Source organism: Protopterus annectens, chromosome 8.part0 (assembly GCF_019279795.1).
Source record: "Protopterus annectens isolate FY-2018-M chromosome 8.part0, PAN1.0, whole genome shotgun sequence".
In the NCBI taxonomy this organism is placed as follows: domain Eukaryota; kingdom Metazoa; phylum Chordata; order Ceratodontiformes; family Protopteridae; genus Protopterus; species Protopterus annectens.
In genome coordinates, this window is record NC_056741.1 from 218,506,716 (window position 1) to 218,529,565 (window position 22,850).

Consider the following 22,850-nt stretch of genomic DNA (forward strand, 5'->3'; position numbering starts at 1 on the left):
ATGATTTATAAAAATCAGTCCATACCAAGATTATATATTCCCCATTCTGAAGGAGGGATGGGCCTCCTTGAAATTTATTACATGTATAGATCTGCAATTGTGGGACTCCACACATATCTACTGACGTCACAGATCCAAATGTGGTGAAATTTTTGAAACATGAGGAGAATAAATCTAAGATGACATCTCTGCTTAATTTAGCAGAAGCATATCAACGTCAAGCAGGAATGGAAATCAAACCAAAAGTGGATAAAAACCAGGCAGCAACAGAATGTGCTAAAAACAAAAGAAAGAATATAAGATGAAGAACCAGGAGAGAAGGCAAAAAATGTGGAGAAAACATAAATATAGTTTCAAGTATAGAAAACTTCTGGAACAGCCTCATGTTGATCAAGAACAAATGCAGGAATGGTTAAGGAGAGGTGAATTTACATCAAGAAATGAAAGGTTAATATCGGCAGCCCAAGATAGTGGGCTGCGTACACACTGGTTTACTAAGTCCATTGAACATGTGGGAGAAACAAACATATGTAGGTTTTGTGGAACCAAACTGGAAACAGTCACACACCTTATTGCTGGCTGTGACTCTCTAATGGCAGAGGGACTGTATATTGAAAGGCATAATAATGTGGTGAGATTGTTACACTGAAGATTGTAAAAACATTATGGTATCGAAGTGGCTGAAAAACACTGAAAATATGAGCCATAGAGAATCATAGAAAATGATGAAGTCTACATCACATGCGATCACTCAATACCAACAGTCCAAAAGATAGATGCTAGAAAACCAGATATAGTGGTCCAAGAAAAGAAGACAAAAGTAGCATTGATCATTGAAATCACCACACCTAGTGACTACAGTGTCTTGCGTACAGAGAGACACACAGTCATTAAATACCTCGATCTGCAGGCAGAAATGAGAACCATGTGGAAGAAAGATACCCAGACAGTTCCATCACTGGTAGGAGCAATTGGTCTTATAAAAAAGAATTTACAATCGTATTTAGATATGTTACCAATTCATGTAACACCGTATGAATTGCAGAAGGAGTCATTACTGGGCACATTGCGGGTGCTGCGAAGAGGACTTTTGGCTAACATCAAAGAGTGAAACAATAGTAATTTCATGAACTTTAATCATACTTTGCCTTAGGAATGGGGTCCATTCCCGTCATGGTATTAGAAACCCAAAAAACTTGAAGAAATTAAAAATGGAGGCCATTGCCCATCTTTTGGCTGACAGGTTTAGGTCAAATTTCTCCACCCACTCACTCCCTAATAGTGCAAAGTAAATACCACATGCCACATTCCTCCATCCCATATTAGGGAACAGGACATTAGTGTACTTTCCTAGGCCAAAAGCACTGCATCAGTGGGCCCTGATTACATGCCAGGGTGCTTAATAAATAGCATGAAACATGACCTGTCTGGTTCACTTGAATCATTTGTCAACTGGAGCCTCCAGTCAGGTTTTCTGCCCAAGGAATGGAAGATAACTACAGTCATTCCCCTGCACAAAGGATGACCAACCGCTGATCTGGGTAATTACAGGCCTATAAGTCTGACCAGCCTCATATTTAAGACCATAGAAAGAATTATCATAGACATGATAAATGAGGACATAGGCAACCTGCAAACACTGGATCCATCACAGTTTGGCTTAGTTAAAGGAAGGTTATCCATATTAAATCTGGTGGGCTTCTTTGAGAGAGTCAACAAAGATTGGATGAGGGCATGACTGTGCACATAGCTTACCTCATCCTGACCAAGGCTTTTGATGTAGTACCCAACTCAGGCATTATAGATAAGCTCACAAAGTTAGGTATAAACTGTTTTATCACCTGCTGGACAACCTGCTGTCTCATTCATAGGATGCAGGCAGTCAAAATTGGTGAGGCCACCTCCACCAAAAGGCCAGTCAGTAGCAGAGTCCCACAGGGCTTAGCACTATGCCTGCTCCTTTCTGGCATCTATTTCTCTGCAGTGGAAGCAAATGCTGAAGGTTTGTGACTGACTAAGTTTGCAGATGATTGCAAGCTGGGGGTTATCAACAATTCTCCTGAAGACAATAGCATTCTTCAAGAAAATTTATCTCTGACTAACAAATTGTACCAAAGCCATGGTCTTAAACTCAATGCTAAGAAATGCATAATTGTACATTTTGGGAAAATCCTGGCTATTTATCATATTGATAATATGGGTCTATATTATAACATCAAAGTCTTAAAACTTTGAATGTTATAATATCAGAAGTTCCTTAAAAATTACATGTTTTAGTTTCTGATGTGTTGCAGTTAATGACCTGTAATTATAATGACAAATATGTGCGACTAACCATCCTTACTGCACTATTTGTATTACTATTACTTGTTACTGCATTATTTATATTACTGTTACTTGTTTTTGTACATTTCATGTCAATTGTATTCACTGTTTTACTATGTAACCTGTTATTTTTTTTGTTTTTTTTTACATTCTATGATAACACTGTTTACTATGTAACTTGCAACTTTTCTCCCCAGGCCTACTCTGACAATGGGGCTTTTTGGCTAATTTGAACACTCCCAATAAACAAATGTAAGTAAATAAATAAATAAAATAGAATACAAGGTGTAACAAGCCTGCCTGATGCAGAGAGCCTAATAGCCCTTTCCCTCTACTCAGACTCCTATAGATTGTTGAGGGGTTATCTATACCTGGTTTACAAAGCATCCACAAACCTCACACTTATTAATCTCCTGCATATTTGTAAATCAAACAGTATCAGGGGGCTTTAATTTTGTCTGTAACTTAAACAGAGCATGCTGGAGAGACAGATATGTGATGCAGATACTGCCCCTACTAAGGAACAGGCCTCCCATCATGTGAAGCTCAGTTTGTCTGTTACCCAGTTTAATTACAACCTAGACCAGTGGATGAGGAATAGGAAATTTACACAGGGCCTCATACCCATGTCCCTTATGGACTGGCCCTCAATGTCCTATATGGATACACAATGTCATTATTCTTTTGTGAAAACTTACCTACTCTCAGAAAAGCCCTCCAACTCATTAGCCTAGTAACAATCGCTGAATCTGTGTAAACATTTAAGTGTTCAAAAATACAAAAGCAAATGCACACACACACACACACACACACACACACACACACACACGCACACATGCACACACGCACGCACACACACACACACACACACTCACACATGCACACACGCACACACGCACACACAGACAAACACACACACACACACACACACACACACACACACACACACACACACACACACACACACACACACACACACACACACTCACAGACGCACACGCACACTTGTACACACACACACACACACACACACACACACACACACACACACACACACACACACACACACACTCTCTCTCTCTCTCTCTCTCTGTCTCTCTCTCTCTCGATCACATAACAACATATTCCACAAAAGTAAATGACCAGCCTAAGCATATTATATACAAGGGGAAATCCTGTCCCTATTTAACAAACAGTTTCTATATTTCTGCCACAGAGGTCTAAGCAGCTGAAAAGCCTATCCCTGGTTTCTCTGTGATTCCATCATTCAACAGACCTCTCTGAAAGTTATAATCAGAGAACATGTCCAAAACTGCCCCTCAGATTCTATTACTTAAATTACACTGAACATGATGCCATCAAGCTGTGATGCACACAATAAACTTTTCTGGATTTGTACCTCTTTGTATAGTGTCAGATGTGTCAGAAGGTCTAAACACCTCTGACATTACATGAATGACATCATTTTAATATGCATCTGTAATATCTGATAACTGCAGGGAAGCTTGATACTTCAGTGATTTAACCAGTATTATGTGAAGCAATTCATTTAGACCATGACGTTGACGGGAATTCCATTTCTTATTATCTTTTATTCCCCAGCAGCAGTATTGTTGGGACTGATATAACATTTATTATAACATTAAACAGAACAGTACCCACAGAAAAGCTCTCATCACTTGTGCCTTCAAATCAACCAAATATAAAGGCACTACCCTTTCTACTTTCCCTCCTGGCTATATGCTTCCTATCCTGAGGGTCGCTTAAACAGAACAGTACCCACAGAAAAGCTCTCATCACTTGTGCCTTCAAATCAACCAAATATAAAGGCACTACCCTTTCTACTTTCCCTCCTGGCTATATGCTTCCTATCCTGAGGGTCGCTTAAACAGAACAGTACCCACAGAAAAGCTCTCATCACTTGTGCCTTCAAATCAACCAAATATAAAGGCACTACCCTTTCTACTTTCCCTCCTGGCTATATGCTTCCTATCCTGAGGGTCGCTTAAACAGAACAGTACCCACAGAAAAGCTCTCATCACTTGTGCCTTCAAATCAACCAAATATAAAGGCACTACCCTTTCTACTTTCCCTCCTGGCTATATGCTTCCTATCCTGAGGGTCGCTTAAACAGAACAGTACCCACAGAAAAGCTCTCATCACTTGTGCCTTCAAATCAACCAAATATAAAGGCACTACCCTTTCTACTTTCCCTCCTGGCTATATGCTTCCTATCCTGAGGGTCGCTTAAACAGAACAGTACCCACAGAAAAGCTCTCATCACTTGTGCCTTCAAATCAACCAAATATAAAGGCACTACCCTTTCTACTTTCCCTCCTGGCTATATGCTTCCTATCCTGAGGGTCGCTTAAACAGAACAGTACCCACAGAAAAGCTCTCATCACTTGTGCCTTCAAATCAACCAAATATAAAGGCACTACCCTTTCTACTTTCCTCCTGGCTATATGCTTCCTATCCTGAGGGTCGCTTAAACAGAACAGTACCCACAGAAAAGCTCTCATCACTTGTGCCTTCAAATCAACCAAATATAAAGGCACTACCCTTTCTACTTTCCCTCCTGGCTATATGCTTCCTATCCTGAGGGTCGCTTAAACAGAACAGTACCCACAGAAAAGCTCTCATCACTTGTGCCTTCAAATCAACCAAATATAAAGGTTAATCACTTTATCTACAGTCTATTTTAACTAAAATATATCCTGTTATATAAGTATAACCGCTGGTGCACTGGGTTCTAAGAAACAGCAGTTAAGTCCACATAAATTAAAGTTAATGCTATATCCCCCAAAGCTACTGGTAACAAACAGAGCTCCTAAAAATAAAGTATATAATCTATTGGGTTACTTCCTGCATTAACATTCTACTTGCCTGTTTTCCACTTGCCCATAGTCAATTTGGAACTGGAAAAAGAAAAAGACAAAGAAAAAAAAAAAAACAAAGAAAACCCTTGCTCCCTCCTCCTCCTACCTGTGACGCAGGTAAGGTTATTTATCTACCCTCAAGTAGCGCCATTTTTAAATCACTGCTTACTCCTGTCTTCCTGAACCTAGTCGCTAGCCCTCAAACCAGGGTATGTAACTGTGTTTCTTTTGACTACTTTGTTTTGCGACAATACTTTGTGAGGAGATTTGCCTATAAAATACTGTATATCTGTTACTGTATATCTGTTAAATCTACACGTAGGGACTTAGCTTTTAACTGCGTAGAGGGCTACTGTTTATTAGCGTGTAGCACGCTTACCTAACAAGTAGTTAGTATTATAGTTATAATGTACTGAAGTCTGCTGGCTTTACTCTAATAACTGAAGGTTAAAAATATACTTGCTGTTATTTAGCGGTTAGCGCTAGTACTTTTAACTAATTCAGTATTTCGGCTCTGCGTATACTATTGTTAGCGTGGTGAACATCTAGTAAGTGCGTTGCACTAATATCAGCAACAAGGCTGTAGTGAGGAAGGATTACACTACGCAGCAATTGTTAGTCACTCTTAAGAATAACTGTTGGAACATGCTTGCATTGTAATCTGGAGATAGCGAACTTGAATCTTCCTGCGCTGTGTGTTAAACAGTTAGCTTATTAGAGTTCTACCAACGCTTTGTTTTAAACTTTGAATTGTACTCTATTATTGTGAGTTTTCACTACATATTGCACAAACAGTTTGATTTTCAAGTCATATCGCTTACCATTTGAACTATAACTGCATATGGGAAAGATGTAAAATCTATCTATGTATCTGCGTTCTCTCCTCACAGGCACTACCCTTTCTACTTTCCCTCCTGGCTATATGCTACCTATCCTGAGGGTCGCTTAAACTGAACAGTACCCACAGAAAAGCTCTCATCACTTGTGCCTTCAAATCAACCAAATATAAAGGTTAATCACTTTATCTACAGTCTATTTTAACTAAAATATATCCTGTTATATAAGTATAACCGCTGGTGCACTGGGTTCTAAGAAACAGCAGTTAAGTCCACATAAATTAAAGTTAATGCTATATCCCCCAAAGCTTCTGGTAACAAACAGAGCTCCTAAAAATAAAGTATATAATCTATTGGGTTACTTCCTGCATTAACATTCTACTTGCCTGTTTTCCACTTGCCCATAGTCAATTTGGAACTGGAAAAAGAAAAAGACAAAGAAAAAAAAAAAAAACAAAGAAAACCCTTGCTCCCTCCTCCTCCTACCTGTGACGCAGGTAAGGTTATTTATCTACCCTCAAGTAGCGCCATTTTTAAATCACTGCTTACTCCTGTCTTCCTGAACCTAGTCGCTAGCCCTCAAACCAGGGTATGTAACTGTGTTTCTTTTGACTACTTTGTTTTGCGACAATACTTTGTGAGGAGATTTGCCTACAAAATACTGTATATCTGTTACTGTATATCTGCTAAATCTACACGCAGGGACTTAGCTTTTAACTGCGTAGAGGGCTAATGTTTATTAGCGTGTAGCACGCTTACCTAACAAGTAGTTAGTATTATAGTTATAATGTACTGAAGTCTGCTGGCTTTACTCTAATAACTGAAGGTTAAAAATATACTTGCTGTTATTTAGCGGTTAGCGCTAGTACTTTTAACTAATTCAGTATTTCTCGGCTCTGCATATACTATTGTTAGCGTGGTGAACATCTAGTAAGTGCGTTGCACTAATATCAGCAACAAGGCTGTAGTGAGGAAGGATTACACTACGCAGCAATTGTTAGTCACTCTTAAGAATAACTGTTGGAACATGCTTGCATTGTAATCTGGAGATAGCGAACTTGAATCTTCCTGCCGCTGTGTGTTAAACAGTTAGCTTATTAGAGTTCTACCAACGCTTTGTTTTAAACTTTGAATTGTACTCTATTATTGTGAGTTTTCACTACATATTGCACAAACAGTTTGATTTTCAAGTCATATCGCTTACCATTTGAACTATAACTGCATATGAGAAAGATGTAAAATCTATCTATGTATCTGCGTTCTCTCCTCACAGGCACTACCCTTTCTACTTTCCCTCCTGGCTATATGCTTCCTATCCTGAGGGTCGCTTAAACAGAACAGTACCTACAGAAAAGCTCTCATCACTTGTGCCTTCAAATCAACCAAATATAAAGGTTAATCACTTTATCTACAGTCTATTTTAACTAAAATATATCCTGTTATATAAGTATAACCGCTGGTGCACTGGGTTCTAAGAAACAGCAGTTAAGTCCACATAAATTAAAGTTAATGCTATATCCCCCAAAGCTACTGGTAACAAACAGAGCTCCTAAAAATAAAGTATATAATCTATTGGGTTACTTCCTGCATTAACATTCTACTTGCCTGTTTTCCACTTGCCCATAGTCAATTTGGAACTGGAAAAAGAAAAAGACAAAGAGAAAAAAACAAAAAAAACAAAGAAAACCCTTGCTCCCTCCTCCTCCTACCTGTGACGCAGGTAAGGTTATTTATCTACCCTCAAGTAGCGCCATTTTTAAATCACTGCTTACTCCTGTCTTCCTGAACCTAGTCGCTAGCCCTTAAACCAGGGTATGTAACTGTGTTTCTTTTGACTACTTTGTTTTGCGACAATACTTTGTGAGGAGATTTGCCTATAAAATACTGTATATCTGTTACTGTATATCTGTTAAATCTACACGCAGGGACTTAGCTTTTAACTGCGTAGAGGGCTACTGTTTATTAGCGTGTAGCACGCTTACCTAACAAGTAGTTAGTATTATAGTTATAATGTACTGAAGTCTGCTGGCTTTACTCTAATAACTGAAGGTTAAAAATATACTTGCTGTTATTTAGCGGTTAGCGCTTAGTACTTTTAACTAATTCCGAGTATTTCTCGGCTCTGCATATACTATTGTTAGCGTGGTGAACATCTAGTAAGTGCGTTGCACTAATATCAGCAACAAGGCTGTAGTGAGGAAGGATTACACTACGCAGCAATTGTTAGTCACTCTTAAGAATAACTGTTGGAACATGCTTGCATTGTAATCTGGAGATAGCGAACTTGAATCTTCCTGCCGCTGTGTGTTAAACAGTTAGCTTATTAGAGTTCTACCAACGCTTTGTTTTAAACTTTGAATTGTACTCTATTATTGTGAGTTTTCACTACATATTGCACAAACAGTTTGATTTTCAAGTCATATCGCTTACCATTTGAACTATAACTGCATATGAGAAAGATGTAAAATCTATCTATGTATCTGCGTTCTCTCCTCACAGGCACTACCCTTTCTACTTTCCCTCCTGGCTATATGCTTCCTATCCTGAGGGTCGCTTAAACAGAACAGTACCCACAGAAAAGCTCTCATCACTTGTGCCTTCAAATCAACCAAATATAAAGGTTAATCACTTTATCTACAGTCTATTTTAACTAAAATATATCCTGTTATATAAGTATAACCGCTGGTGCACTGGGTTCTAAGAAACAGCAGTTAAGTCCACATAAATTAAAGTTAATGCTATATCCCCCAAAGCTACTGGTAACAAACAGAGCTCCTAAAAATAAAGTATATAATCTATTGGGTTACTTCCTGCATTAACATTCTACTTGCCTGTTTTCCACTTGCCCATAGTCAATTTGGAACTGGAAAATCCCCGCTCCGCTCGGGCTCGCTCCGCGCCCCGCCCTGCCCCCAAATTCCACCCGCCCCCAGTAGTCCCACATTTATAGTTCAGTAGCCACGCCCTCTATCTTTCCTAGCCAACCAAATTATCACTCCTTCTCTCCCCCCACCCCCTTGCAAACACCAAAACCCTCCTCCCCTTCAATCTTTAAAAAAAGCAAAGGCTCCTACTCTCCTCCTACAACAATGCACCCCAGCTCAAAGAAAACTTTATCCGCCCTACAGGGTAAAAAAAGGACAACACTAATAGTTTTATCCTTTCTACTTCCATTAATTACCATACTTTACCTTACAACCAAATATGAAGATCAACCCTACTCAGGTTTCCATTACCCCAGATATCAAACTAAAGCTCCCCTACCTCTGTATAATACCACCAACACAACCCAACAACTATTCAGAAAAACCACAAATTCTAATTACTACTACCCTTACAAACCAGACCAAACACGCCCCAAATCTAAACAAGGGCAGAAATTGTTACAGAAACTGATGAGGCTGGTGGAATATCTCAGAAAAAGCATCACTAAAGATGGAGATGTCCACCCAAACCCAGGCCCCACAGCAAAAATCAACTCTAATACCCCACCAAGATATAATAACTCCCTTCATATCTGCCACTTAAATATTAGAAGCATCAACAATAAAATACATAACCTCCATGCTCTACTAGCTACCCACCTCCCAGACATTATGTGTTTAACAGAAACTTGGCTAAAACCAGGGACCAATGACAATGAGATTATCCCACCAGGCTATAATATGCATAGAGCCGACCGTATAAAAAAAAGGGTGGCGGCATTGCAGTCCTCTACAAAAATAATCTAAATCTCAGCTTTAACCCTACTCAGCCACCACAAATCTCTAATGCTGAGATACTTGCTCTAAAACTACAGCTTAATAGAAAAAAAAGTATTAATCTAATTGTAATGTACATCCCTCCGGGGAAAAACTCTGAAACATTGGAAAGCATTCTTAACTGGCTAACCAATAACTACCCACAGGAAACTATAATCCTGGGTGATATTAACATTGACTGGCAACTATGCTCCTCCGAGACTAACCCTACCCATATAAATCTCCATGGGTTCTCTCAGACCATCACCTCTGCTACCAGAGTTGGGAACTCAAACCAAAAAGAGAGTATCCTTGACTGGATCCTCATAAACAGTCAACCCCAAATGTATACATCTGGGACCCTCCCAAATGAACTCAGCGATCACCTTATAACATATATAAGGAAAAATAAAACAGGTAGTCCTATACCTCCCACGTATATGTCTATAAGAAATAAGAAAAATTTTGACCTAGAAAAGTTTAAAATGGAACTTAGATCCTGTAACTGGGCAACTCTTAGTACCTCCCCCTAGAAGAGGCAGTTTCTAAATTTAATACCACTTTCCTAAACATACTTAATACTCATGCCCCAAAAAGACTAATCAAAACTAAAACAAATATTACACCTTGGCTTACAAAAGAAACAAAATCTAAAATAAAACTCAGAAACAAATCCTGGGAAAAATGGTACAACCAAAACGCCGTGAGACGCATTAAATTTCAGCAACAAAGAAATATGACAAAAAAAGCCATACTAATAGACAAAAGTAACTACTACTGCCAACTTCAAAATAAACATCAAAACAACCCTCAAAAATTTTGGGCAGGTCTAAATAAACTTCTCCATCCTGGGAAATCCACCACTCCTACCCCAGAAATTATAGCAGATAAAAACCCAGAAGAAGTAGCCAATACCTTTAACACTTTCTTCACTGATACTATCCAAACCCTAGCTAACCAACTATCCACCATACCTCCACTGCTACAGAACTCACTCCAAAACCCCTTCAGACCTTCCACCTACAACCAGTCTCCACTTCCTCCATTAGATCCTTACTTCAAAAACTTAAACCAAGCACCCCCTCTGCAGACCTCCTACCAGCTGAATACTTACAAATAACTGCAGAAGACATAGCTTACCCCATCTCTATACTTATCAATCGTACCATTTCCGAATCTACAATTCCCTCAATATGGAAAATATCATATGTAATCCCACTTCACAAAGGCGGCACATCCACTGACTTATCAAACTACCGACCTATAGCCATAATGTCACCACTAGCCAAAATCATGGAAAAATGCCTACACACACAACTCATTCACTATCTTACACAGAATAATCTCCTCACCAACTCTCAACATGGCTTTAGACCCAATCACAGCACTACTACAGCGCTCCTCTCTTTTACAGATATAATAAACAAAAACCGGAACAATAAAAATACATCTTCTGCACTCTTTCTAGATTTATCAAAGGCCTTTGACATGGTAAACCACCGACTACTCCATGATACCCTAAGAAACCTCCACCTGGATAACTTAACCCTAAACTGGTTTCAGGCCTATCTCTCTGGTAGGAAGCAAGCAGTACTTTGGCATAATAAGCTCTCCAACCTCCTTCCAAATACCATTGGAGTTCCACAGGGTCCATACTGGGTCCACTTCTCTTTTCAGTCTTTATTAATGACCTTCATAAAGTTATCCCTGAGGCCACCTGTATTCAATATGCAGATGACTCGACATTAATATGTTCTGACAAATCCCTTGACAAACTACTATCTAACACCCAAAGCTGTTTCACAGCAATAGAGAAGTGGCTAGCCGGACGGCAACTAATTCTGAATCCAAAGAAAACCAAATTACTACTCTTCCATCCTACTCAAAAACTCCCAAACACTGCCTTTACCATACAATCCAATAATGGGACAATTATCTCCCCAGACATTATCTGTTAACTAAACTATTAGGAGTGACCATTGATAATAAACTCAAATTCGACATCCATATTAATCACACCATTAAGACCGTTAACAAGAAACTGGGGTCACTATACAGAATCAAATCCTTTCTAACACCAAATGCAAAAGTTACCCTAGCTCGCTCGCACTTACTCTCTACCCTTCTATACGCCTCTCCATTATTTACCAACCTTAACAAATCAGACCTAAATAAACTATCATGCTCCTACAACCATATAGCCAGATTTGCAACTGGTAAACCATATAGAACCCATCATTGTATTAACCTAAAATATCTTGGCTGGTTAGAACTCCCAAACCTTCTTCAACTAAACCAACTCATTGAGGCATTCAAAATACTCAAACACCCTGAAAAGTCCCCAGCACTGGGTAAATTAATCATACCATATACCAATCTAAATAGTCTTCGGTCCTCGAGTAGAACACTCATTCAAACAGTCAAATCCTTCAACTCTGGAGGAGATGCATTATTTGCTAACTCCATTGGTAAGTTATGGAACTCCCTCCCACCTATTATTACCACCATTACCTCCCTACCCCAATTCAAAAAAAGTCTTACCCACCATCTCCAGTCTCATTGGCTTTGCCAATGCTCATATCCAGATTAACATTTTTCTACATTGCCTACTGCCTTTCTCATCTATCAACTAATCTCCTTCCTGATGTACTCTCTGAATCTTCTCTATTACCCCTATAACAAATCTTGCTACCTGCTCTATACTTCCTAACTCCTTTCCGCTCTTTATCTAGTTAGACTATCTAGTATAAGTAAATTTCTCTTTGCCTGTGCCCATCTTCTCCTAATAATGTCTTGTCTATGTATACTATCTAGAAACTATGTTGGTTATTACAATATGTATTAATATGTACCTATCTTACCCTGTATGTAATTTTACTCTATATGTGGAGCTTTTCTCCCCGGGCCTCCGCTGAAAATGGACATATATCCAGTCGGATTCTCCCGGTCAACAAATGTAAAATAAATAAATAAATAAAATAAATTTATGATTTGCCTTTGTTCTCTGATGAATAAGTAACTGTTATGTGGCAGAATGAAACAGAATACCATATCTGAGGTCTAGAATTTTTAGTGTTTGCAAAGAATGTTATTTGCAAAAGCACAGATCATACACAGGGATTTGTTAAACAGAATTATTAAAACAAATCTCTAAACTCCATTACCTTTTCAGAACTGAAATGACACTTGGGTTCTTCAACATGCTTTAATTCAAAACCTGTTGTAATAATTTAAAAGCTCTTTGTATATCAACTGGCCTGCAATGGTATAGCACATTAGCTGATATGGTTAGAATATATAATATAGAGTCAGAAAAAAAAAAAAAAATCCTCTCATTTTTGATTGGTTAATTATTAATTGGTATGTAATTAAAGTGTATAACAAGGGAACTAAGGGAAATGTCCATTGCTGTCATGAAGTTTCATTTGTTATTACAGACTAAACCGCTAAACCTTGTACATTAAAAAATATGTTTCAACTGCGAGTTTGTGGTTTTATTTTAGTTATCCTTGGTCCTGGTTGAGTGTCTAGCAGTAGCTGTGACCTGTGGGGGGTGTTTGCATTGGTCAACTGTTCATATTCCTTTAAGTATTTTCTCTGATTAATTAAAAAAAAATGATTATATCATTTCAAAATCCAGATCAATTTCCTTTAGCCCTTCTACTTTATTAACTACCCACATTTCTTCCTATAATTGCATTCCTTTTCATCAACTTTCTTATGTTGTAAATCTGAATTAGTCATAGAAAATGTCTGTATCTAATGGCTATAAATTATGTTTGTGGAAGTATTGCTTGTATATAATCTCTTGTATCTAATTGATAACTCCAGTTCCCTGTCATTTTCATGACATAGCTTTTCATCTAAGATTTCTAGCTCATATCGCAACTGTAAACAGCTGTTTCATTTATCCAGTTAAGAACTAAAAGTGTGCAACTTCAGTAACGGCAGTGGCAGCTAGCTGATTAGCACAGTATAGGCATGATATCATAAAGAAATGCACAAATTCTGCAAACACTAAAGAATTCTTTTGCAAGCACTGAATAAATTCCAGGTAATTAGAGGGATTAGCTGAGAAACAGAATTCCTCATTTAACTACCAGTGTTTAATGGCATCTTTATTTAGCTATAGTGTTGTGTCACTTATTGTTCTCTGCCTGACTATTGCTGATTTATGTCTGCATTTGGCTATTTTTCCACCCACCCACTGTACTCCTATTGTGCTTTTAAATGTTGTGGCTTTTGAATTGCCCCTTTGGACACTCCTCCCAGCTTCATCTCATCAGCTCACTCTACTGAGCATGGAGAGGTCAACTGGAAAGCCCCCCACCCTTGCTCTCTTAGTCTCCTAAGCATGAATTATCTTCTGCTTGCACCTTTCCACTTACTAAAGAATGTACTTTAGTCATCTGCTTTTACTGTATGTGTGCTTATTCCTACTTTATTTAGCTTTTTGATGAATGTTCTTAAAATCCCTCTATCCATCCTCAACCCCTTTTCCCATTTTTCACATGGGGTCGGGGTGTCACTTCAGCAGTGACAACCATATTGAGCCAAGGTTTACATTGTCAGGTGACTAGTTCAGTTGCATTTAATCTGGTGCATGTATTACTGCTTGTTAGTAGCCTGATTACATTGTAACTGTTATTCTAAGCCTCATAGTTCTGATTTAAGCACATGAGCTCCAAACTAATTATTGTACATTAATAAGGTCTTTAGTATAAACTCTTGTGGCAGGAGAGGTAACTTAACATTCTTCTGAGTTGGGAATTTCTGGTTGTGGTCCATTATTCTAAAAGTGTCTTTGCTCTGGTCTAATCATGTGGGCTTCAAAACAGTTAGTTTACATTAAATAGGTGTGTGGTCTACATTCTTGTGAGAGAAGACAGTAGCATCCACCCTTCTGAGCTCAGAATTGCCGGTGAAGGCTTATTGTGCCTGGAGGTTACTAGGCTAATGGCCCTGGGTCCCTTACAAGCCAACACAAGATTCTATCCCCAAAAAAAGAAACCTCAGTCAGTATCTGTCACCCTGTCAATGAGGGATGCAAGTAAAAACCTCCCTGGGGCAAATTTGTGGTTTTCCATCCACTCATTAAGGTTGTACTTGAAGAGGGTCAGCGAGGTACTCTGTTTGATGTGTATGTCAAGTCTATTCCAGAGATGGGGTAGCCCCTGGGAGACAAACCTGTCTCTCTAGCAGGTTTTACTGATGTTGCATATCAGATTTAGGCCTTTCGAGCAAGTAACATGCAAAGAGTTAGAATTACAGATATGGAGCATCTCTAGTAGGGCAGGGTCCCAGATTGCCTTGTAGGTGAGACACAGATCACCTCTGAGCAATCTGTGCAATACCAAGTAAAATGAAAGTGATTTGAACCACATATGACAGGTGTTAAAGGCCATGAATTCTCTTTGTGAGGTATTTCTGTGGCCTTTCCATTTGGTGCAGGTGTTTGGAGAGGTACATTCCAAGCAGGGCATTATACTCAATTATTGGTCTATTGAGGGTGGAGTACAGAGTGGTAATAACTTCCTTTTTTCTGGATGCAATCCTTTCACTTATGAGATGAACCAAGTAAAAGGCTATTCTGAACACTGCCTCTACATGATGGTCGAATGGGAAATTGTTGTCAACCTGAGTACTCAGGTCTCTCACCACAGGTTGTGTGTTTAGGGGGTTGCCATTGATGTGGTAATCAGTAATGTGGTAATCAGTAGGGGCTGTATTTTTGCCAAATGGTATGATAATACTTTTTTTGCATTTAACTTAAGGCCATGACTTTGGCACCAGTCATATGTTGCTGTAAGACCCTCTTGCAATATGTTAGCATCATTATGGAGTCAATGACAGCAGTCATCTGCAAAGTTGGTCAGCCCCAGGCCTTTTGTCTTTCCCTCGACCTCTGAGAAGTAGATGCCAAACAGTAAGGGTCCCAGGACAGATCTCTGGGGAACAGCACTAGTGACAGGTCTGCTGTCAAAGGTGGAGGCACTTATTTTTACCTTGTGGGTCATAATGGTGAACCAGTTGGCCACCCCCTGATGAGACAAGGATTTACTCCAAGTTGTGTTAGATTTTCGATGATGCCTGAGTGGGAGATTGTGTCAGAGGCCTTGGCCAAGTCAAGGTAAGCTGTGTGTACTGAATGTCCTTTATCCAGGGCCTTGCTTAGGCTCCAAACCAGTTATTTTACATTAGGAAGGTTTATTTTTTTACACTCTTGTAGCAGGAGTGGATAGTCTATGCTCTTCTGAGCTGGGAATTGTTGGTATACGTCTTACCATACCTTTATTTAATTGGCTAGATGACTAGATTGTTTAAACTTTAAATCTCTGGCCCTGAGGCATTTGGTAACATTTGGCAAACATACTACCTGAGAAGAAGAATGTTGCTGGTTTCTGCTAAAGTCTATAAAAACGAAGACTTACGTTGTCATATCCACAGCTTGGGCAATTATTTTTCATTACATTAACTGAGTGTTTCTTTGCTGAATATCTGCACTTTTTGCCCTTTTTTACAGTCTTAGAACTGCCTTGGTTCCACTTCAGTGATAGTAGAGGGGATCTGAGCCATTTTCTGGTCTGGGATTGTGTAAAGAAAAGAAGAGTGTGCTGCTTTTGATTGGCTACAGGGCCTTATTTGTGTTTTTAATCAAATCTCTGCTGCTCATAACCTACGAGGAAGCTTAGACTTCCTTTACCATATTTATTGTTTTGGCAATTGTTTTTCATATTGTTTTTACCATAGCTGATTTAATTGAGTGTTTCTGTGCTAAATATCTTGTAGTTTTTGACATTTTATGGTCTTTAGTTACAACTGCTGCTATCCGTACAGACATCTCACAGTCCCTCTGTGTACTCTGTGTAGATGCTGATCTTTCGCTGTGTATGTTTCCCTTAAAATAGTCTTACTGTCCAGACAGACATTTTTAATTACTTGAGCATTGATTTTGCACATAGCTGAGCATTAAAACATACAAGGATGCCACACTGTAGAGAAGTTTAATGGAAAATCTTTATATTTGGGACAAAAGGGCTTAAGTTTTATTTTCCATTAAACTTTTCTGCAGTTTGGCATCCTTGTATGTTTGTATATTTGTTTTATCCGCTCCTTACTGGTTTTCACATAGCTGAGCATTGCTCATCAAGTTCCTTGTGTTTAATATTTAAATTGCCCTCAGTCCTCCCTAATAGCCATAGATATGCACTTCCCAACCCATTCTGTGTTCACTTTGGTTGAGATGGGTGTTTTGAGACATTGCAACAATCGCCTTATATACACTGACAAGTATTCATAATAAAACAGATAAAGTATGCAAGAGTTGTAAATACACTTTAATGCTGGAGGCAAAACTCTCTTATACAACCAAATCTAATCCTATAGAGATTGTCAGGGACACTTGCGCCATACCTACTGCATAGGGTAAAGACCCTAAACATAAATCTCCTTATGCTGAGGCACTTACAAGTAACCTTCCTAAAACACTAAGATCTCATGCATAGCACAATCAAAAAAAGGATTCTCAGCAATCACATAAACACTGCATTAAAACATCACCCACATCTACACATAGTAGCACTGCATACAGTGTCTCTATTGCTAAGACCTTAAAGCAAACCAGCACACAGCCAAATTTCCTGTTATCAGTACTTCTATAGTGAGGCACACATATGTCCCTCTCACCAGAATGAGTAAGGAGAGAGTCACGGTTAGCCACATTTCTAGAATTATAATCCGTCAAGTCATACAGGCACTCAGTTCATTGAACCACAGGTAGCAGTATAACTCTGTCATAGTCCATGTGGATGTTACTGGCTTGAGATATACCCTCCCTTGACTATATGAAGTGAGACATGATTAAGCTCACAGATTACATGTCTTAGGACAGTATGAACCTAGCACTAAGCAGCATACTACCTTGTCCAAGGATGATGCAATGTTAGCAACATAATACGATTGATTTTAAAAATTGGCTTAGCTTCTGGTGTCAGTCCGGGGGTACAATATTTAATGGCCTGGGAGGACATGGCTGACGGACCATGCTGCTTTTCCAGGGATGGTCTGCACTTATCCCCTTTAGGTTTGTGGATACTGGCAAAAACCTTTTCCATGACCATAGTGCCTTTTTTAGGGAATGTCAAAATGAAAAACATCCTGACTTAACCAAAATCTGAAGGAATATCTAAAGGTGGTACTGTTCAATGCTAAAAGTCTTAGCAAGACACTCCACTGCCTACAAGCCTTCCTGTCCATGAAGAGTATAGACAACTGTGTAGTTATGGAAACATGGTTTAAAGGTGTTGAGAGTGCCCTGGCAATGTGAGGTTATAATGCAGCTACTGCACAGGAGGGAACTAAAGGTGGAAGAGTCTCAGTCTATATCAAAAACAGCCTCACAACCAGTCTAGTTAAAGTGTGTGGCCCACTGGAATTCATACATGTGCAAATCATCATAAACAGGGTCTCATACCATATCCTTGCAACCTATATGTCCAAGAAAACACATTCTGCCTGTCTCAATGTGCTAGAGTTTCTCATCATTCAGAGCAATACGATCTTCATAGGGAATCTCAACTAACCCTCTATAGACTGGGAATCCTATACCAGGTCTAATGCACAAGCCCAGCAATTCCTAGACTTTATTAGTAACAACATCCAGGAAAAGTTGTTACATTCTCCTACCAGGGCTACAAACATCCTTGACTTTATACTCACAAACAAGAGGGAGCCGTATTCCTCACCCAATGGAATGTCTTTGCTCATCTGATCTGACCATAAGGCAGTATTCCTAGAAATAAAAATTAAATCTGGAGACCCAGCAAAACCAAAAACCTTTAGGAACTATTCCAAAGTTAACCTGTGTCTACTAACCGATACCTTGGCTAAATTCCAAGCTCCCCCAAACCCAGTAAACTCCATAGCATTTGCTGAACTATTTACAAAATCTCTATACAGCCATTTTAATAGTTATATAGAGCAAGCTGTGCCCACTTGTATTAAGAATATGAGACACTCAAACGACAAGCCACCCAGGCGGAATAACAATATCAAATAGTTATACAACAAAAGAAAAAAGATCTTGGCCAAGCTTAGGTGGAACAAAGTCCTACACAGTAAAAGCCCCCTGACTAATCTAAACATCTAACTAAGAGGGTTGAATAATACTTCAAAGCCTAAATTTGAAGAAACTGTAGCTTTTCAGGCAAAGGACAACCACAAAGCTTTTTACAGCTATGTCGGTAACCTCAAGGGAAAAAAAGCAACAATGCACATAACTTATTGCAAATTGCATTGCTCACACTGAAATATGGACATGGGAAACAAAGAGAGATCTGATATGGTGCAATATTTATGCAAAGGAGAAAGCCAAGTTAACTAATATACAGAAGGCATTTTCAAAGATATTAAAAGAAAAATACAGGTAAAGGCATCCAGATATAAAAAAAATCACAATAAAAAGACTAAAAGCACAAAGATTTAATGTAGAAAAGATGATTAGTAAAGCAGAAGTTAAAGAAATAGAAGTTGAAGTTATGGAGTGCCTGCGAAGTGAAGGATTTAATGTAGCAGGTCTAAAACAGACTACATCGCAACATGATGGAGTGAGTCCCTAGAATAAGGAAAAGCAAGAAGATCAGGAGATGTGAAGAGGAAATATGGACAGGGGAAAGGAAAAGAGATTTAATATGGTGTAATATTTAGGCAAAGGAGAAAGCAAAACTAACTAATACAAAAAGAGCAGCACCAAAGATATTTGAAAAAAATAGGGAAAGGAATCCGGATATGGAAAAGTTTACAATACAAAAAATAAGAAGACTAAGAGGAAAAGTAGAAAAAGAGATTAGTGATGGAGAAGTCAAAGAAACAGAAACTGAGGTAATGGAACAGCTGCAAATAGAAGGATTCAGTGTAGAAAATCAAATGCAGAAAGCACCACAACAGGATAGAGCAATGGATATCCAAATTAAGGGGAAACCAGTGGAACAGGAAGGAATAGGTCAGGTGCCATATCAAGATATTTTGGAGCCTTCCACAGGAAACCAGTATAAAAGTTCACTTGAAGCTAGACAGGAAGGAAAGGAACAGGAAACTGTGAAAACTCCGATGCAGTCAATGTTGAGGAGTGATAGGCCAGTGAGTTTCCATATGACAAAACAACAGAAGACACAGGAGGAAATTGAAGAGAATATGCCACAAGAAGATGTTATAGAACTTTCTATAGAATGCCCACAGGAAATGGAAAATAAGAGATGTTCCCTCAGTATGGAAGAAAAGGAGTTAAGAGAAGAGTTGCTTGATTTAATAGACAAAGACAGATATATCAAGATCAATGAGAGAAATAGACTGCAGAAGGCTAATAAAACCCCAAAAGTCAGAAGCTTGATAAAACAAATGAACACAGTAATTAGGACTGTCCATAGACATCCATGCGATATAACAGAAGAAAACAGACTATATTACTGTGCTGCTAAATTAATAACTGATAAATTTCAACCACTGGAACATAGGGTGGCGAGGGAAAAGGAGGGGGTGAAAGTGAATACCATCATGGAAATATTGAATAGAGAAAACTATAAATCATTTGGAGCTTTTCTCCCCGGGCCTCCGCTGAAAATGGACCTACGTCCAGTCGGACACACCCAGTCAACAAATATGAATAAATAAATAAATAAATAAAGCAGCTAAGACAAGAAGTGTCATTGTTAGAAGATTATAGAAGAGGGAACAAATCAACAAAAATCTTAAGAAAGATTGATGTGATGAAAGCAATGCACAGTACTAGAACAGACCAGGATCTATTATGCACTATTGGAGATAACAAACTAAAAATCTCAAAACAGGCGGAAAGACTCAAAAGATACGAAGATAAATATAAGGGAAAAGCACAAAATAAGCAATTTACTAATGACTCAAAAAAGTTTTATAGAGAATTGGGAAATAAGTTAAAAGGAATTGACAGGCCGCCAAAAAAAGAGGCAATAGATGCACTTTGGAGAAGTATCTATGAAGATCCTGTGGAACATAACAAAGATGCTAAAAGGATAGAAGAAGTAAAAGAAAAAATAAGAAGTTTAAAGGTACAGAATATGAAATGGGATGAAATAACAGCCAGAGAGATCGAAACAAGGTTGAGAAAAGCCTCTAATTGGAAAACCCCAGGCCCAGATGCAGTACCTAACTTTTGGCTTAAAGTATTAATTTCTTCACATGAGGATCTAGCCATTAGTAAGAACTATTTATATGCACAACCCGAACAGACACCGCACTGGTTAACAACAGGAAAAACAATGCTCTTACTTAAGAGTGAACCTGCAAGCTACCCTAAAAATTATAGACCAATAACTTGTCTTCCGTCGATGTATAAACTATACACATGGATTGACGCCGACACAGCTTATAGTCATTTAGAAGAAAACTCAATTATGGCAGTAGAACAAAAGGGCAATAAAAGAAAGTCATATGGAACAAAGGATCAATTGTTGTTAAATAAAGTTATAGTGGAGAACTGTAAGAAAGGGAAGAATCTAAGTATGGCATGGCTTGACTATAAAAAAGCATTTGATAGTATCTCACATTCATGGATAAAAGAGTGCTTAAAGTGTACATCCTACACTGATTGATCACATTATAGTAACCATGAAACAGTGGCAGACCACTTTGCAATTAAGCCATGATAACGGACAGATTATTATCCCAGGGATAAAAATCCATAGGGGATCTTCCAAGGTGAGTCCCTGTCACCGTTGCTATTTTGCCTTGCCATTAATCCATTAAGTTGTTTACTTAACAGCTTAGGTCATGGCTATAATTTGGCTTCTAGAAAACAACGGAGTCTAATGACTTCTCATCTTCTCTTTGTCAATGATTTAAAATTGTGTAGCTCATCAAATGAGGAACTGAAAGCACAGCTGCAGATTGTCAAAACATTTTCAGATGATATTGGAATGTCATTTGGTCTTGATAAATGTGCAAAAGCAACCTTTAAAAAAGGAAAATTGTAGCACCAGGAAAACATCAGTTTGGGACAAGAATGCAATATAAAAGAACTTGAGCAAGAGGGGGTGTATAAATACTTAAGAATTGATGAAGGATCAGCAATAAAACATGAACAAGTGAGAATAAAGCTTAGTAAGGAGTACTTTAGAAGCCTTAAATGAATCCTGAAAACAGCATTGACACCTAGGAACAAGATCCAAGCTCTAAATCAATTTGCTCTTCCTGTCCTAACTTATAGTTTTGGAGTGATTGACTGGCCCCAAAAAGTGTTGGATAGATTGGATATTAAAACAAGAAGGATGCTTCATGCTTGCCAAATGATTTATAAAAATCAGTGCATACCAAGATTATATATTCCCCATTATGAAGGAGGGATGGGCCTCCTTGAAAATGATTACACGTATAGATCTGCAATTGTGGGACTCCACACATATCTACTGACCTCACAAGATCCAAATGTGGTGAAAGTTTTCAAACATGAGGAGAATAAATCTAAGATGACATATCTGCTTAATTTAGCAGAAGTATATCGACATCAAGCAGGAATGGAAATCAAACCAAAAGTGGATAAAAACCAGGCAGCAACTGAATGTGCTAAAAAACAAAAGAAAGAATTTAAGGTGAAGGACCAGGAGAGAAGGCAAGAAATGTGGAGAAAACATAAATATAGTTTCAAGTATAGAAAACGTCTGGAAAAGCCTCATGTTGATCAAGAACAAATGCAGGAATGGTTAAGGAGAGGGGAATTTACATCAAGAAATGAAAGGTTAATATCGGCAGCCCAAGATAGTGGGCTGCGTACACACTGGTTTACTAAGTCCATTGAACATGTGGGAGAAACAAAAATATGTAGGTTTAGTTGAACCGAATTAGAAACAGTCACACATCTTATTGCTGGCTGTGACTCTCTAATGGCAGATGGACTGTATACTGAAAGGCATAATAATGTGGCGAGATTGTTACACTGAAGATTGTAAAAACATTATGGTATCGAAGTGGCTGAAAAACACTGAAAACATGAGCCATAGAGAATCATAGAAAATGATGAAGTCTACATCACATGGGATCAC

General features: G+C 38.5%; 1 protein-coding gene and 1 long non-coding RNA gene across 3 annotated transcripts in view; one reads left to right on the plus strand and one right to left on the minus strand.

Moving 5' to 3' along the window:
• Positions 1-22,850, minus strand: part of LOC122808706 (complement C1s subcomponent-like) — a 453,323-nt gene that overhangs the window by 177,281 nt on the left and 253,192 nt on the right. The gene's annotated exons all lie outside the window — the stretch shown is intronic.
• LOC122808707 lies at positions 4,790-7,379 on the plus strand. Of its 2 annotated transcripts, XR_006365816.1 has the most exons (3): positions 4,790-5,000; positions 6,095-6,215; positions 7,314-7,379. It is a non-coding gene; the product is annotated as an uncharacterized LOC122808707 (long non-coding RNA). The 2 variants fall into 2 exon arrangements; XR_006365815.1 differs by lacking the exon at positions 7,314-7,379 and having other exon boundaries at positions 6,095-6,473.